At 32.3% G+C, this 20,142-nt stretch overlaps 1 protein-coding gene across 1 annotated transcript in view; it reads right to left on the bottom strand.

Moving 5' to 3' along the window:
• Positions 1-20,142, bottom strand: part of HTR1A (5-hydroxytryptamine receptor 1A) — a 400,825-nt gene that overhangs the window by 76,671 nt on the left and 304,012 nt on the right. Inside the window, exon 8 of the mRNA XM_036225644.1 lies at positions 17,991-18,055. The gene's annotated coding sequence lies outside the window, so the exon portion shown is untranslated. The remainder of the gene's footprint in view (positions 1-17,990; positions 18,056-20,142) is intronic.

Here is a 20,142-nt window from a genome sequence, read left to right as displayed (position 1 = left end):
CTGTCCCTCAACCAGTGCCAATTCTTATCTCATGAACTATTACATTGTTGTATATATCATAAGATACTACCATATTTGGGGGGGTGGGGTGGGATGTGTGTGTGTGTGTGTGTGTGTGTGTGTGTGTGTGTATCAGCTATAGTGTAAGTTCCATGAGGTCAGAGACTAGATATGTCTAATCACTGCTTTATTCCTCAAACCTAGAATACTGTCAAGGTCATAGTTCATGTTTATTAAAAATTTGTGAATGTGTAGAATCATGATTCTAAGTAAAGGGTAAATTATAGGTGGTATTTAAATTTGGCAAAAAAATAAAAAATAACATTTTTCAAGGTTTAATTACTTAAAACATATCAGCATTGTGAATAACTAATTATCTTGAATAACTCTCTAGAGTTTCTTTCAGCGATGACAAAGTAATGCAACAGGAATTTGCCCACCCACCTTAAACAAGTAAAAAATCAGAAAATATATAAAACTAATTATTTTCCAGATATTCGAAAAGAAGCTGTATAGGACAATGATTCCTAGAGAAAGAAAATTCACTAAGCAAGTTCTAAGATTACTACAGCTGTCTGGAGAGAGTGTTCACATCAGAATGTGTGGTGGAGTGTCCCAAACAGCCTGGCTATCAGCCTAAGTTGAGGAGACAGGTTGGGAATTCTGAGAGGTCAAATGACTAGAGTTTGCAGTGCAGATTAGAGAGAAAAGAGATGCACGGAGATCCAGAAACCTTCAGACAGTCTTCTAAGTCTTTAGGTGGGTACTGATAAACATATATGGGAAGAAACTGCCTGAGAATAGGAAAAAAATAAACAACACTGGAAAGGAGCCATAAGAACAATATCTAGAGCTCACACAAAGCCAGGAATAGTTTGTTTCCACTAGTAATAAGGAAATGTTAGCCATAGACTAATAGCTGCTCTGGTTCCATCTAATGAAAAAATGATCAAACTCTTTTCAAATAACTTGTGTCCTAGAATAATATCTATTTCAGATATACAAAATACGAAGGACCTATCAAAAGTAAACTTCATGATGTCTGGTATCCAATAAAAAATTAGCAGGTATGAATAATAAGATTTTTAATAGCGAGGAACAAAATCAATGAAATGGTAATAATGTAGAATTAGTACAAAATAAGATTTAAAAGCCTTGATGTACTGCATATACTCAAGAAGATACAGAGAAAAAGAACGTCAGGAGGCATGGAGAATTATCAAACTGCTAGACATGTAAAATACAGTGTTTGAGATAGAAAAGACATTTTAAGGAAATGCTAAGAGATTAGAAATGAAAGAAGACTACATTAGGGAACTTAAAGACATATCAGTTAACTGACCCAGGTGAAACAGAAAAAGGATGAAAAAAATGACCAAGAGTGTCAGTGAATTATGGAACATCAAAAAGCCTAAAGTATATTCTACTTATGAAATCCTCAAAGTGGACAAGGAAGTCAGAAAAGTATTTGAAAAAATAATGACTTTTTTTTTCAAATTTAAAGAGAACTATAAACTCCAGATCCAAAAAGCTCACAAATCCCAACCATAAGAACCGCGAAGAAAACTGCAAGAAAATCCTTATAATCAAGTTGCTTAAAACCAATGCAGAAGAAAAAAGTTTTAAAAACAGGCTGAGGAAAACAATGTGCATGGACAGGAAAATAAAAATAAGAAGGAAAATAAGAATCATTTTATAAAAACCTTTGAAGTACAAAAAGAAAAAGAAACCTGACAAACTAGAATTTTGAACACAATAAAACACCTTTCAAGAAGTATTCAGAATCATAAAAAAAATACTCAGTTGATTTAAAAGAAGGCAAAAAAGAAAAATAAAATGTGAAAATAGGAAACAAATAATATTATGGTTGATTGGCATAGTCATACCATTAATCACATTAAATGTAATTTTTAACACTCCTAAATTAAAAAGCAGAGCTAGTCAATTTGGATAAAACAAAACAAAACAAAACAAAACCTAGGATGCAGTTATATCTTTTCTATAATAAATTTTATTTAAAAATTACAGAAAATTAAAATGAATGGAAACAGATATACCAAGCTAACAGTCAAAAGAAGGATTAACTATTTTAAACCAGAAAAAATACATTTTATAACAAAAAATTACCAAGGATAAAGAAAAGAATTTTACTATGATAAAGTTATCAATTTATCAGGAGAACATGAATTCTAAAAGTGTATGGTGCTAACAATGGTACTACAAAATATATGAAGCAAAATGTGAAAAAACAGCAAAAAGAAATAGACAAATCCACAATTATAGACAGATTTCAATACTCTTTCTGTAGAGATTGATATTCTAATTCCAAAATTAACAGTTAACGCAGAAGAATTACATTATCCGAAACAACTTTGACATGGAAAAACAAAGTTGGAGGATTTATAGAAATGGGGTTTCAAGACTTACCATAAAGCTACAATAATGACTATACACTACCATATTGGCATAAAGATAGATCTATAAGTCAATGAAACAGCATAATTTTCAAGTAAACCCACTATATATGGTCAATTTATTTTCTACAAAGTTTATAGGATAATTTGATGAGAAAAGGATAATCTTTTTAATTAATGCTGCTTGAACAAAATGCAAATCCCCCAAACCAAACGAAAACAAAGCTGTCAATCTTTACTTCACACAGCATACAAAAATATACTCAAAATGGATCACACCTCAACGAGTACAACTATAGAATATCTGGAAGGAAAACTAGAAGAAATTCTTGGCAACTCTAGGTTTAGAAAAATATTTCTGAAATAGGAAACCAAAACCATAAATTATATTTTTAAAATTCACTTTAAAAAATTAATTTATTTTTTAAGATGACATTGGTCAATGAAATCTGATAAGTTTCAACTGTATATTTTAACAGTAAGGCGTATATATATTTACATTGTGTGTTCACCTCCCATAGTTATATTTCTTTCTATCACCTCACCATATATTTGACCGCTTTTACCCTACCTTCCCCTTTCCCCTCCCCTCTTTAATTTTAAAATATTTTCACTTTAATATTCATTTTATTTTTAAATGAAAGGGCAAGGTACAACCAGGCAGAAATATCTGCAAAATATATCTGACCAAGTGCTTATATTATATTAAGTACTCTCAATGATAAGAAGAAAAATGAAGAAAATTTGCAAAAGATTCTACTATCAAAGAAGACATACAGATGTCTAATAAAGATGAAAAGATGCATAAATCATCATTCATTAGGGAAATGCAAATTAAAAACAAAATGAGATACTGATGTATACTCATCTTAATGGCTAGAATTAAAAAGCCTGATCCAAGTGCTGACAGGATGTGGAGCAGCCAGAACTCTCAAGTACTGCTGATGAGACTGTAAAACTGTGCATCTTTAGAAAAGTTTCTTACTCTTTTAAAAGGTAAATATACATCTACCATACAACATGTTTATTCTAAGGCATTTATTAAACCAAGAGAAATGAAAGAAATTGTCTACTTGAAGAAATGGTGCATGAAAGAAAGCAGACCAAAAAAGCACACATTAAGTGACTTAATTTCATATATTCTAGAAAATGCAAACTACTATGACCATACACATATCAGTCTGCCTGAGCCTGAGGATGGGTAGTAGCAGGGAGCAACTGTTATAGCACAAAGTGGCATGAGAAAACTTTTTAGAGTGATGGACATGTTTATATGCTTGATCGGAGTGATTATTTATAGGTGTGTACATAGATTAAATTCATGAAATTTTAAACTATAAATATGTACAGTGTATTGTATGTCATTTACACCGTAAGAAGGCCATTTAAAATAGTAAATCATAATTGAATAGTAAAGTAAGTGGCCTTGCTCTTTAGTTCTATCTCCTTGAAACAAATCACCTTTAGCTGACCAACATAGGATCACATTCAAAGGGCAAGATCTTACATGTAACATTTTATGAACTCTTAGTGTATGTTGGGAACTGTTCTAAGTACTTGCCATGGATTGTATTAAACTTTATAACAACTGATGAGGTAAATTCTATCAACCTCTTATATATTATTATTTAATTCTATCATTGACTTCATAAAATGGTTAAGTAATCTGTTCAAAATCAGAAGGAAAGAGATTTGAGATTTCGCAGAAATATGAAATCCATGCCTACACACTTAATATAACGTTTGCTTGCTTCAGGTAGAGGTGGGAGTCCTAGGCTCCAAATAATGTTGGGGCAGACCAGTTGCCACAAACTGCTATCAGATCAGAAGCCTTAAAAAGCAGAGCAGAAAACATTACTTCTGTTGCTGAAAGAAAACAACTTTCTTTACAGCCCCGGAGTCCAGGAGAGGTGAAGGCTAGACTCTATATTCTGCCAGTGAAAAAAAGATTAATAATCAAAGCTGATTCTTTTCATAGATTGCAAATAGAGTCACAGCTGTTGACATAAGGTCCTCCTGCCAATCACTTATATCATGCAGTTCAGGACCGGGAGTCCAAATAAAACAGAGGAGTTTGGCATTAAAGAAATTGGTGTCAAGAGATGAGCAGGAATTAGCATAGGCAAACATTAATTAGCTCAAACACTAGAGTACAATTAATTTAAGAAGACCTGATGTGGTACTTAGGAGTAGATCTACCCTTTATTTTAGTTCAACTTATGTTTTATACGTTGTTATAATTACATGTTTTAATCAAAAGAAAGCTTTCGTAATCAGCTATCTTTTTATTTTTTTAATTTTTAAAGATGAGACATGCTCATATTACTAGGAGTCTAGAAAAATGTGTAAATGTTCACTTCTAGTTTTATTGCTTACAAGGAAGCTGGCCACAGGAGTGACTTAAACTGGGTCAGTCTTTTGGGGTTTGCATCTCCTCTGCTGTTTATCAGCTAAAATGCACTGGGTGAGTTGAAAGAGACTAAATGGTGGTCTGAGCTGCTGATCTGTAGAGTGAGTATAGGTATAATATTCCTATCTGTTGTAGTATTTATATACAAGAATATACATGCAAAGTAAAATTTTTCAAATCCTCCCCCCACCTCCCCACCCCCTCACACACACTTCACTGCAGCATACTGGAGGAGTGGGCAAACTTTCACGGCACTTTTATCAGCTGCCCACTAAAACAGGAACCTTTAATGAATGGTAAGGAGGTCTGGAGATTGGGAGGCAGGACACATAGTGGGCTGGCAAACCTTCTGGGGAACATATTAGAATCTTAGAAAGATAGGAAAAGTGAAAACATTAGTTGTTTTTATTAAAGCATTTTGAAATATAATTCACAAATCACAAAATTCGGTTGTTTTTAGTATATTCACAAAGTTGTGCAACCATCACCACTACCTAATTTCTAAACATTTTCATCAACCAGAAAGAAATCTCATACCCATCAGCAGTCATTCCCCATTCCTCCCTTTTCCCAGCCTCTGACAACCACTACTCTATGCCATCAGAGATTTGCCTCTTCCAGAGATTTTGTGTAAATGGAACCAAACAATATGTGGTCTTTTGTGTCTGGATTCTTTCATTTAAAATAATGTTTTCAAGGTTCATCCATATTGTAGCATGTATCAGTACTTAATTCATGTTTATATCCTAATAATATTCCATTATTTGCATATCCCACATATTTTTATCCATGTTAGCTGGTGAACATTTGAGTTGTTTCTACTTTTTGGCTATTATTAATAATGCTGTCATAAATAGTCCTGTGTAAGTTTTTGTGTGGCTATACGTCTATTTCTATTGAATAACATATAATAAAGAGCGAGATTGCCGGGTCATATTATAACTGTTTAATATTTTCATGAAATGTAGAATTATTTCCCAAAGTAGCTTTATCATATCACAAACTTACCAGCAATATTTAACGATTCCAATCTCTTTACATCCTTACCAAGACTTAGTATTTTCTATCTTTTTTACTTTAGTCATCTCAGTGGACATGAAGTGGTATAACATTGCAATTGTGATTGCATTTGCCTCACAATTAATGATGTTGAACATCTTTTCACGCCCTTATCAGACATTTGTATATATTCTTTGGAGAGATATCTATTCGAATTATTTGTCCATTTAAATTTTTTGTTTTTTTTTTTTTTTTTTTTTTTTTTTTTTTGCTGACTTTAAGACTTCTTTATATGGTAGTTGTAACACCTCCCTTTCATCTAACTGACATGTAGTATCTTGCCCAGTGGCTCTCAAAGCGTGATTCAGGGGTCTCTGATGGCCCTTGGGACTACTTCAGGAGGTCTACAGGGTCAAAAGTATTTTTACTCCACCAAGTATACAATGAACTTTTCCAGTGACCACATATGTGTGATACCATAATAGATTAAATGCATAAGCAGATATGAGAATCCAGTTGAATTCTGCTAAGTGAGATTTAAAGAGATTTGCAAAAATGATAAACAATCTACTTTTCAGTAATAAAAAATGATTGTTTTGAAAAGTATTATTGCTTTTCATAAAATGTTATGGACAATGTAATAGTTTGTTATTTTTAAATGTGTTAAATGTTTTTTTTAATTCTATTTTCTAACATAATACAGTAAATGTTGATTAATATATAACCCACAAAAACAAACACTATGTGGTCCTCAATAATTTCTAAACATGTAAAGTGGTCCTGAGACCAAAAAGTTTAGAACCATGAACATAATGCAATGCTGGGCACAGAGTAGATATTGAATAAAAGCCAATTTTTCCTTTTAGAAAGCTGCTCCGTTTAGTGTTACAGGAAGATTTTTAGGTAAATCTTCAGCTGTGCTTATTCTCAGCAGCTGCACAGTTAGGAGAAACATACAGAAAAGGAGATGAATTTGAGATAGAATGTGGGAACTTAAAGGAGAATGCAGTATTTTTCCATCTGAGTTTTTTAATCTTTTCGTCTCTACCAACATATAGCGTGGTTATAGGTGCCCTTTCTTCCTATGAGTATTCCAAGTTCAATGTCCTTGAGTTTCCCACATTCTACCAGAACCATGTTGAACCTACTACTTCCAAATATTCCTAATGGGGTGTAATAATAATGAACATGCACTCTAGGATCAATTATGTGCGTATTTAATTTCACCAATGTTCCTTTACTAGCTACATGAACTTGAGCTGGTTATCAAATATTTCTGAGATAGTACATACTTCCATGTTACTTTAGTGGTTACAAACATGGCCTTTGGAGTCAGACTGCCTGAGTTTAAATCCTAGGTCTGCCACTTGGTAACTATGTAACTTTAGTACAAATTATTTAACTCCTCTGTTCCTTGGGCTCCTAATCTATAAAAAAGGAGATGATAATAATAGCACATAGCCATGGCATCATGAGATCTATCTAATTTTTAAGAAATGTAGTCAACAATGCCTGGCACATAATATGTGCTCTTGGAGGTGTTTGCTACATTATCATTCTGAATTTTCTCATCTCTGTAATAAGAGTAATAATAGTTCCTACTTCATTGGATTATTATAAAGGTAGCATGACAATACATATAAAGTGCTTAACAGAGTCTCAGGTACAGAATAAATGCTTAACAAAACATTAGCTTTTCTTATTGTCACTAATATATAGTTGACTATGTAAGGGACCATAAGAGAACTAATCTGTGATTATATTCTAGTGTCAGTCTTCCCAGATAAAACTTTCATTTCTAGAATTTTCATGCTACAAGAAGCCTTGGAGTTTAGTCCTGCAATTCCCAGTTGAAATTAGAATTTTGAATCACCTGAGCTCCACCTCCATTCCATTGAATCACATTTTCTATGACTGAGATTTTGGCATCTATATGTGTCTAAACTCTCTAGGTATTTCTAATGTGTAACTGAGTTTGGAAATCACCATGACAGTCAATTCTTTTATTTTATATTTGAGTTCTGAGGGACAAGGAATTGGGTAAGTCATCTCAAAACCAGGACAGGAACCTGTTCTAGACTCTCAACTAAATATAACTTACAAAACATTTATATTTACACATCAGTGTGAAAGAGTTTCAAATCCTTCTAATGACAGGTTTTTCTACAGAACGCGCATAAGGATCCTGAAAGCTGGTGTTATATGAGGATTAACATTATACATAAACCTCCCAGATTCACAATGTGGCTGAGGCCTGTCAGCGTGGATGCAGCCACTCTATGATACAAGCAACAGCAACAAAGAGAAGTCCCATCTCCTTAAACCTGAGAAATGTCTTTCATATTAGAGAGATTATAATTGCAGGTAAGCATTAGGAAGAAATCTATTTTGTACAAATGTCATCTCTGATTCTGAACAATTTTTCATGTTTTGGTGACTAGGGAAAAATTTTGCAATGAAGACACAATGCTACTAGATACCAGCACCCTGGTTAGACAGACTTCTAAAAAGAAGAAAATAATCAGTGACTACTTCATTACAGAGAAGTGGCCAACTAGAGCCTGTGAATAAAGCCATCCTACTAACATTCTTCCTTGTTGACAACACTCATAACTGAGGCTAGACATTGGTATTGATATTGGGCAAAATTGTGAATACTTTAGACCTTTCCCATCTGTTTTTAAAAATAATGGTATTATCATCATCTTACACAATTTATAAAGTATTTTATAGTTATTACTTCATTTGATCATGTAATTACCTCAGTTTAAAGTTGAAGATACTAAGATGTAGAGACAAAGTGATTTGTCATTAATTATATGTATTAATTGGTAGAGCCAACATATTAATCGATACAATTAAATAGAAACTCTGAATTTGAATCCAAGTCCTGTACTCTTCCCAAATTACCAAAACTGCCTTCCCGTCATGATTCTATAATATTAATTTTTGGAACTATTTTATAGGCTAGCATCTCAAGTGAATTAGGCATGTAAAAGTAAAGCCTCAACTTAAATTTTAGAAATTCTAATTGTGGTGCGTTAGGTCCTTATGGCTTTTTGTGTATGTTCTTTTGTAGTCAGTTCCCTCTCTTGGAATCACCCCAAGTGATACACAGTATTTCTTGCATCCGTAAACCTCTTTACCTTTGCTTATAACTCCTGCTCTGAGTGGTCTTCTCTGTCTATCCTAACTCATATAGCTTGCTTTTCAGATCCTTATTTATTAATTCCATAGCCTTATCACCATTTGATTTTTTTTTTTTTTTTTGCATGTTTACTGACTAAGACACTGTTTCCTGCCTCCATTAGACTTCTTGATCTGTGCCTGTCTTGTTCACCACTGTATCCCCAGAGCCTGGTCTAGTGTTGCCACTCCTTAAATACTTGAATGATTGTGTAGGTCTATGAATTCACAAAGCTACTTAATCATTCAGCCAACTCTACCAGGGCAGTGCCAGTGGGGGTCGGTTGGGGGAAACTCTAGGCTGAGAGGCAGCATTTATGCCTTTGGAGAAAGGCTAATACTCCACTCACACACACAATAAAAGTTTTGATGTTTTTGGTGTGGTTTCTAAGTTGCATATTGATCCCTCAGGCACAATGACTCAACAGGGCTTGAAATGTAATATACTGACATGTCAAATAAGGTTGTTTTTTTATTATTATTATTAACTTGCACACTCAAAAGCTGTCAGATTCAGAACTTTGCCAAGCTATGTTAATCTCCCATCTGTGGAGAATGGGATTCACAATGAATTCCTGGTTGTTAATGTTGGGTTTGTGTTTTGGAAAATGCATTTGACACACTTTCAGAAAGCACACTTCTTTCTGGCATAAAGTTTAATAGGATATGATGTATAGCAATGAGCTCTAGTTATGAAAGAAATTTGCTGGTTTTTATGAATTTTTATGATTTTGCCTTCATCTTTTCTTTGAACTTTCCTCCTAGAATATCATATAAGTGAGGCAGAAATGTCAAAGAACTAAGTTAAAAATCATTTTCCCTTCTCACAGTACAACTCAGCTCATGCTCTCCATATCATCTAATGGGGTAGAAACTTCTGGTATTGATATTACTTCTGGTAAAGTACTCAGTGCCTGCCCCAGTGTAAGAGGGCTACAAAAGTGAATGGCTGATGGTGATGAGGATAAAGATGGATGAAGCATGTGCTTGAATATGCTGACCCGCTCAATGCTTCATTAACGGAAGCTCAGATATTTGAAGCAAAAGATAAAAATAGAAACAGATGCTGTCCAAACAGCCAGGGGAGAGAGGTCCATATTGCAAGAAGTAAATTATTCTCTAGTAGCTAAGACCTTAAAGAGAGTTGTTATTTAAAGAGACAACAAAGGGCATAAAGCCCCCATAAGCTAGGAATAAAGACTGAGGACTAAATGGAAGTTAAATCTTTCACAGTAATTAGGTGAGATCAAGACATGCTCAAGGTAAGAAGAGAATGCTGACAACTGAAGTCATAATTGAGGGATGAACTTGAGCCACCAACTAACTGGAGTACTCTTATCAGATGGAAATCCAGAATTGAGGGAACTTTAAATACTCTATTTGATTTGCATTTATGATAAAGTAGATGTTAAAAGGGAAGAAGATATGGGGAATTTTTTTTTTGATGTCTAAGTGACCAGTCCCTCTAAAAATATACAGTTGGGATTAGTCTAGGTAAGGAAAGGACAATTGCTACTAACTGAAGTTCAGGCTGAATATAGAGTATGAATCAAACAGAGATAGGACAAATCCTTCACGGGAAACCATATTACAAGGAATCTTTAAGATTACTAATTAGAAGGTATATATTAAGGACTAAAAATATGAACACTGGAAATTAAAAAGAACATTAATTTTGAACTCAGAGAAATGAAAATAATTACAAGCAAATGCTGTGTACATTTGTAATCTAAGAAACAGATAACATAGATGAAATATACAAACATAAAGAAACAGACTATAAAAATTTTCTCAAGAAGAAGCACAAATCTGGAATAAAACTTTTGATCTTAGCCAAAAGGTCAAGAAGTAATAGGGTGAAGGGGGTCAAATACATGGTGACAGGAGATTTGACTTTGGGTGATGAACACACATTGTAATATACATATGATGTATTATTGAATTATACACTTAAAATCTACAAAATTTAATTAACCAATGTCACCCCAATACATTTAAGAAAAAATTCAAATAAAACTATGTCACTAAAGGGACTGAATTAGTAACCAAAATACTTTCTACAAAGGAAAACTCATAACAAGTTGGCATCACCACTGAATTATCAAACCTTTAAAGACAACACCAATTATTAAAATAAATTTCAGAAAAAAAATAGAAGAGAACACTATCTAAAGCATTCTATAAAGCCCTGATACCAACGTCAGGCAGTTATTAAAGAAAAGTATGGACCAATAATCTTGTGTGAATATAGACACAAAAAATTCTCAAGGAAATACTAACAAACCTATGTGTGTGTGTGTGTGTGTGTGTGTGTGTATCTACACACACATATATATTTATTTATATAAATATAAGTATATATATATATATGGATTATACACTGTGATCAACTGGGATTTATTCTAGGAATTCAAAATTGGTTCAACATAGGAAAATTGTCTATATGAATATTCTATATGAGTGGGTGAGAGAACAAAAAACTATGATTAAACAGATGTAAGAAAAACATTTGACAAAATCCCACTTCCTTTAATGACTTGACAAAGTCCCACTTCCTTTAATGACTACAGCACTCAACAAGTAGAAATATCAATCAAGAAAAGTTAAGATGACACCAGTTACCAAACAGACCTATAGTTCTTTACATTAAAATCCACTTTTACCACATTGATTCTAAAAAGGGCCAGAGAATGCAGGAGAAGAAAAGATAAAACAAGTAGGATAAATGGCAGAATACATTCTTCCTCATCTACTGTGATTTGACAAGCTGCAGGGCATGCCTTCTTTGGAAGAATGCAAAAAACCTTCAAGGTCAATGTAAAATTTTAAGTGTTCAGAGTGGTCCAAACTTTTAAATATCCAATTAGTGAATATGCAATAGGTCTGATACTTGCAAGTGACCAGAAAAATTTGGGATCTACCTGAGATAACTTTAAAATGTTGGAAAATGAGATACTTCAGTGGTTGAAATTCATTTTTGTCACATGGCATTCCTATAACTGTGGGCTGTGTGGTTATTTTCTTCTATTGTTCCCTTACTTTCAAGAAAATTCAGTTGAATTATAAAAATTTAACCTGCTCTAGGTCTTTCTCTGTATCGTGTAGGGCCAACATTTTGAAAGGTTTATACTGTCTACTTTATTGTCCTTTGTCTTTGCATCCACTTTTATTCCTGAGAAAATTTTCCAAATTCTGTTGTGGTCCATATCCAATAATGTGTGAATACCTGTTCAAACAAATGTTCCACATCTTCACCACTTTGAGAAGATAATTACACCTAGAAGGTTCCCTTTCATAAATCTAAGATGTAATGTATTACTGGTCTTTATATACTTCCAATCTGATACCTCCTCAACAACTTATTACTATATCTTTTGTTGGGATCCAAGTGGAAAGTTTCTAGATATATTCCCTCATCGCACATGGCATCCTAAATTATGGTAACTATATAGCCTTGAAACTCAGTTAATTGTGCCAGAAGTAGTCTAGGATGACTTCCTAGTCTTCTTCTTTCACACATACCAAATGGTTTGTAAACAACTAATGTTAATATGTTGAATGATTTTTCTCTAGGTTACTTTTATGAATGATCCCTTATCACAAGTTTGAAGATTCCTCTTCATGGTTTGCTTTGTTTGCTTTTAAAGATTCTGATACCTAGGATGTACCTCAATCTAACTGAATTGAAATTTCTGGAGGTGGGATTCAGGTATCAGTATTTTTCCAAAACCCCCAGATGGGTCTGACATAGGGCAAAGTTAGAAAACCTAGAGGCTACATGTTTTTATTCTACATGCTCTCCTCACAGAAGGTGGGAAAACTTGTTTATAAAAACTTGAAGATGGAGGAAAATGACTTCTTTCTCCGAATGTTAAACAAATCACTTAATTTTTCTGGGTCTTATGTTAGATATTTTTCCTTTTTAGAAAAAGACAATATTTATGATAGTTAATGTATTAACAACTCCAACATGTTAAGGATAAAATGGCCAATAATTCAATATTTAAGTGAACAAACAGGCCGTTCACAGGAAAGGAAATACTAATGACTTAAACTTAGAGTAAAAAGTCCAATCCACCTAACTCATAAGAGAAACAAAAATTTAAAAAGATCGCCAAAGGTAAAACAATTTTGATATGTTTTGGCAAAGGAGAAGGATCTTTCCTCTCAAAAACTAGTGAAATATCAATTGGTAGGATTAATTCAATTTCTAATATCTGTTGAGAATACTGATTTTTATCTGCTTTACCAAGAAATTATAGTTATATTTTCAATTGTTTAAACAAACAGGGCATTGAACTGAGGGTATTCCAGTGCTGTGAGCCCTACGTAAGCAAAGCAAAATCTAAGCTGTCAGTGCTACAAGATTGGGAATTGAAATCTGAGAACAATCAATCACAAACAGCCAACTAAGTGTTAATCAATCAATAATTTCCTTGCTTTCATTCCACCTTTTCTCTATAAAAGTCTTTCCCTGAGCTCTTTTTGGTGGACTGCTCCTAACCATGCTGAGTTTGGCACTATCCAATTCGAAATGACTTTTGCTCAGATAAATTCTTAAAATGCTCTAGTTTATTTTTGCTCAAATAAACTCTAATATGCCTTGGTTTATCTTTTAACAATACCATTATAATTTTACTGCTGCTAAAATCGTGCCCACAAGGAAATATGTTCCAGATTTTTTTGTAATAGAAAAAGTTTAAAATGCTCTAAATGTCCATTATGTGGTAAATAAGTAACAAAGATTCCATGTACTCATACAATGCAGTACTATGTAATCATCGAAAAAAAATGAGGTAAGTTCATATATATAGGAATATTTTTTAAATATATTATTAAGTGAAAAATCAAATTATAGGATACTATGTATATTGTGTTATCAACTGTTAAATGTAAAATTACATAAGATATAACAATTTTTAGTATGACTAAGGCACAGTGGTAAGTGGAAAAATTACTTTTAGAAAATAAAAGAAAAATATTCTTTAATGGCTTTAAAATTTTTTATCATATACTATTCGCCAAATTTTTAATTAAAAAATTTTCTTCCTAATTAGTTCAACTCTCCCTCCTCTTGACTATCAATCTGGATATTCCCGCAGAGCTTCTGCCACTTTAATGTTCATTTGGATTACTAATGCAATAGAGAGAAAGTGAACTGACGTTTCTTAAGCACAGCATTATTACAATGAAATGCTTTGCAAAATGTGCGTTTGCACCTTTAATCTCCAAAGCAGAAAACAAAAAAAATATGTGTAAGGGGTGTTGGGAGCTGGGTAGGAGCTATAATTTCCCCAATACCTACAATGTTCTAGGTACTTCACATATATTCCATAACTTAATAATCATAAGAGTCCTTATTATTCACACTTTACAAAGGACAAGAATAAAATACAAGATTCTTAAAAATCTTGCCCAAAGTTATCCCAGTAAAAAAATATATATATATCAAAGCTATGATTTGAACCCTGATTTGTTTAGAAACACACAATAAAAACTCCAATAACAAAACAATGACAACAACACAACAGTTCAGCCTTGGGATATGGCATCTTTATGATTCAGCTCCTATGACTAATAATTAATATGATTGCTATTAAAGGGTTCATGGTTACCTCCATTATTCCTCGTTTTAATTTTTTTCTCATCTAATGCTTTATATTTGGTATTTGCTTTTCCTCAGAATTCAAAATTGGTTCAATTACTTTTTCTAGGCTTTCATAATAAAAAGTATTTGAGCAGGTTGTTTCCATGTTACTTAATTTTACTATTTAAAATCATCTTATACATATAGTATGCCTTGACCTTAACAGCCTCTTGTCTCTCGTCTAGAATACTAACTAGGAAGGAAAGATTTCCGGCAAAAACGAATGCATTCTAGATCTCCTTTCTGAATGACTTTGCCTAAAACCCATTAAATAGGACTTAGTAAAGTAGGCCTCTGGCTGGACTGGGGATGGGCGAGCTATAATAGCCCAGAAAAAAATATGACAAAAAAGTTACGTCGAAGAGAATATTTGCAAAGGTTAATGGAAATCTGGTATACAGTGTGTGAGCCCATGTACATATGAAGGATTTCTTCCTGGAGGGGCAGCCTGGTAGTGGCAAGGTGGGGAATGGAAATTAGAGCTTATATATGGTGATATAGGTAAGTGTCTGCATAACAGAGCAGCCCAGGGTGGGCTGATCAATGTAAGAACAGTATTTGTGTAAGTGGCCGGCCCAGTAATGGGTGTCAAAGACAAAGTGAGGTGAAAAGAGTTTGTGCGTAGGAGGCAGCTCAATATAGAGTGCTAAAGCTTCAGTAAGGGTTCAGAGAAAAACCATCCATACTGGGGTGGGGTTGGGGTAGATGGGTAACTGGCCTGGCATGAAATATCAGATACCAAGAGGAGTGAGTAGAATGCACATTCAATAGAATACCCTGATAGGAAATAACAGATCTCAAGCAATCTGAGGAAAGGATCCATTTGGGGTGATATCACTTAGCAGCGATGAAGAGGGTTATTTCGTAATAATAAAGAGGGCAACTTATTAAGTGGACATGGCAATCATAAATGTTTATGTACCCAATAACAGGATTGTAAATTACACAAAGCAAAAATCGATTAAAGGAGACATAGACAAATATAAAATTACTATCAGCGATTTCAATATTATTCTTGAGATTGATGAAATAAGTGCTCAGAAAAATTAGAAAGGATATAGATAAGAATACCATTAGCCAGTTTTCCCTGACATCTATAGACACTAAAGAATAAAACTTATTTTAATAAATGCAGAAAATTAATATAAAATAAATAAATGAAAGGAAATAATTACAGTCGGGTGGAAAGTAAATGAACCAAAAAAATCCCTAAAGAAAAAAATCAATACAATCAAAGATGATTATTTGAAACAATAAAATTGATAAATTTCCAGCCAGACTGATAAGAAGACACAAATTAACAATGTTAAGAATTACAGTTGTGATATCAGTACACATTATAAAAATATTGAAAGGATAATAATGAAATGCTATAAACAAATTTATGACAAAAAATTTGATCTTAGATGAATTTTTTAAAAATACAAACTAATAAATTTCACTCAAGAAGCAATAGTTAAAATGAATATGCCTACATTTACTAAAGACACTGAATTTATAAATTAAAAGTTTTCCCACAAAGAAAACTATAGATCTAAATAGAGTTGATGGTAAACTTTACCAACCACTGAAAAAAAATACACAATCTGAGGAAAGTAGAGAAAAATTCTGGAAATATTGTAGGAGGCCAGTCTCATGCTAATATTCAAACCACAAAGACTTATAAGAAAGAAGAAGTACAAAACAATATCTTCATAAATATATAAGGAAACATTCTGACTAAATTTTTAGGAAATTGTATTCAATAATGTATATAAAAATAAAATATATACAACAATAAAATAATGCATCATAGGTTTATTCCAAAAATGCAAGATTAACTTCATATTTAATCAGTATTCATTGTAATGATCTCAATAGATGCAGTAAAATGCATTTGACAAAATTCAACATTCATTCTTGATAATTCTCAGGAAACTAGCAATAGAAGAGAACTTCCTCAAACTGACAAAAGGAATCTACAAAAAGCCTATAGCTGATACCACGATTAATGGTGAAAACAAATACTTTCTTTCCCCCTAAGATTGTGAACAAGTCAAGGTTATCTATTCTCAAAACTTCTATTCAATATTATTATACTGGAGGGTCCATCTTATGTAACAGGCGAGACGACTTAATCCATATTATAAAAGAAGTAAAACTATTTTTATTCACAGATGAAGTAATCATCTATGTAGAAAATCTGATAAAATTTAAAAATCTGTTGAAACTAAATGAGATCAATAAGACCAATGTAAAAAATCGATTGCTTTGCTTTATATTAGCAACAAATAACATAACTTGAAATAAAAATCCCAGTCACTATCACATCAAAGAATACGAAAACTTTGGGATAAATCTGAAAAATATATAAAACTATAAAGTATTACTGAGAGAAATTTTAAAAACTTAAAAATGAGAGCACAAGAGACAGTGGTCATAAATTGGAAGGCTCAATATTAAGATGTCAGTTCTCGCTCAAATAATCTGTAGATTTACCACAATCCCAATCAAATTCCCATGTGGCTTTATGTTTTTTAATTGACAAACTAACTTATAAAATTTATAGATCTAAACACCAAGAATAGCCAATACAACTTTGAGGAAGGACACAGAGGATGAATTTCACCTGATTTCAAGACTTACAAAGCTACAGTGTGGTATTGGTGCTGACATAAAAATAAAGTATCAAGAACTTAATAAAGAGTCCAGAAATACTACAGATAATTGATTTTTACAAAATCACAAAGGTACTTCAGTGGAGAAAAAAATAATCTTTTCAACAAATGTGGCTGAAAACTGGATATATTCATATATTTTAAAAATCAATATTGATTCAGATCTCACACCATACACAAAGTTAATTCAAAATAGATTATAGATACAAATTTAAAAAACCTAAAACTATAATTTTTCTAAAATAAAACATGTGGACATGGGAGATAAAATGAAGTCTTAGGGTTAGGAAAAGATTTCTTATATAAATCACTAAAACCATGATCTATGAAAGGAGAAATTAATAAATTGGACTCCATCAAAATAAAAAGCTTTTGCTCTCCAAAATACTGTTAGGACAATGAAAATACACAGAGAAAATATTTGCAAATCATATAACTTATAAAATATTGTACTCAGAATATATAAAGGACTCTTAAACTTCAATATTAAGAAAATAAACAACCCAATTAAAAATGGGCAAATGATTTGAACAGAAACTTCACCAAAGATAAACCAGTGGTAAATAAGCACAAAGAAATGTGCTCATCATCATTAGCTTTGTGGAAAATGCAAATTAAACCACAATAAGACACAACTACACATCTATTTGAGTGGATAGAATGTAAAAAGTACTCACCATATCAAGTGTTAGGTTTTGGAGGAAATGGACATCTCTTATCTTCTGATTCAGTCGTTCCATTCCTAGAGAAATATAAGCATTGTTCATATGGATATTCATAACAACTTTCTTTGTAATAGACAAAAGACAGAAATATTCATCAACAGGCAAATGGATGAAAGAATTCTATGTCCAATAAATTACTGATATACTCTATAGAAGGAACAATAAAAAATAATCTAGTTATACAAACCTATATGTGTAGAAACTTGATATGAATATGATATTAATAGCAACTGAGTTAAAGATGTACTGTCAAGTGGTACCTAAGATAGTTGGCTATTTATATTAAGAATGTTATTTTTAACATACATAAAGTCAAATTCCATATAGTCTAACAACCTAAATATAGAAATGTGTAAATAATGTAGAATAAATTATTGAAGGATATTTAATGATACTAGAATGGAAAATAATTTCTTAAACAAGACATAAAGGCAAATGACTAACATGGAAAAATTTAAATTAAAATTGACCTTGTCTACAATCTGAAAACAAAAGACATTTAGAGATATTTATATCATAACAACAAATGATTATTAAGTTTACTATATGAATAAATGCTTCAAATCAGAGGTAAAGATCAACAATATAACAAAGAGAACTGCAAATTGGTACAGCCACTATGGAAAACAGTATGGAGGTTACGCAAAAAGCTAAGAATTGATCTATCATATGATTCATCAATCTCTCTACTGGGTATTTACCCCAAGGACTTGAAAACCCATATCCAAAAAGATATTTGCACACCAATGTTCATAGCAACATTATTCACAGTGGCCAGGATGTGGAAGCAACCGAGTGTCCTATGATAGATGATTGTCCTAAGAAGCTGTGGTACATATATACAGTGGAATATTACTCAGCCATAAGAAGAGATGAAATGTAAAAGCTAATTTGTAGAACAGATTATATGACAAAGTATATGAACTTTAGCTATCTATCAATTTTAGGATAATAGACCCAATTGGGTAGGAAAGAATGTCAAAGGGATAAGGTGTGTAGCTTTAATTCTATGACTCCTTACTCAGTTTTAATACAAAAAGAGAATCAACTCGAGTATTAATATCTATTTATTCTCTGTGGCACATATGTAGAAATCTTTTACATTATTCTATAGTTTTGTATGTTTAACACATTTTATAATTAAAATTATAATTTCAAACAAAAGAAAAAGGTAGATAAGTGATAACATAAATCATTTAAATGATCAAAACCAATTTATATGCAATAAAAACTTACTGAACATGCAAATAATGGTACACCAATATGAAGAACCAAAGTGGTAATAATAAATTTAAATAAGGAGGAGTTTTGAATATTTTCTTTTCAAATCATCTAACACCAAGGAAAAATCTTGATCTTGGAGCCAGAAGACTAAGTTACAGTACTAGCTCTGTCATTTATTAGGTGTGGGATTTGGAGAAATTTCAATGCACTTCTGTGAATCTACCTCAGTTTTCTCAACAATCAAAAGAATTGAACCATATTTTGAAGATCCTTCCAAGTCTAATGAATAGATTAAATAATTAACTACCTACTTTATATTATCATCTGTTCCATGTAGAAGTAAATTACATAGTTAAAAGCCAATATGAAATACATCCAATCTATACTAGTTTTAAATCTCTTCAGTTTTATTTATTCATTCATTTATTTATTTTTAGGTTTCCAATTAAATAAGATCATAACAAGCAGAAAGGAGAGAACCTAGAGACAGGAAATGTGCAATAAAACCCCATTTGGCCATTTACTCTCTGTGTGTTCTTGTGTATAAGCATTTTTCTTTAATTATAGGGAAGTAATATTATACCTCTTAGGAGTGCGTTAAGAATTTGAGATAATACATGTAATAGGTCTATTATCATTTTTGTGTTTTTGTTGTTGTTTTATTTTAAATGATCGATTTTCAAATTGAGTTAATCTTCAGAGAAATATATTTCTCATTAACTGGCTGTGTTTTCGGCAAATTGCTTAGCCTTGCTAGGCAGAAGTTCCTCATCTATAACATAAAAATATAGGATAGGTTATCTGTGTCTTACAGCTTGAAGACTCCAATCAAAATTACAGTAATTTAGCTCATTTATTCAAATTTTCAGCTTAGGTTCCT

The sequence above is a fragment of the Rousettus aegyptiacus genome, unplaced genomic scaffold, assembly GCF_014176215.1.
Source record: "Rousettus aegyptiacus isolate mRouAeg1 unplaced genomic scaffold, mRouAeg1.p scaffold_m13_p_8, whole genome shotgun sequence".
Taxonomy (NCBI): domain Eukaryota; kingdom Metazoa; phylum Chordata; class Mammalia; order Chiroptera; family Pteropodidae; genus Rousettus; species Rousettus aegyptiacus.
This window is presented reverse-complemented; position numbering and strand designations above follow the sequence as displayed.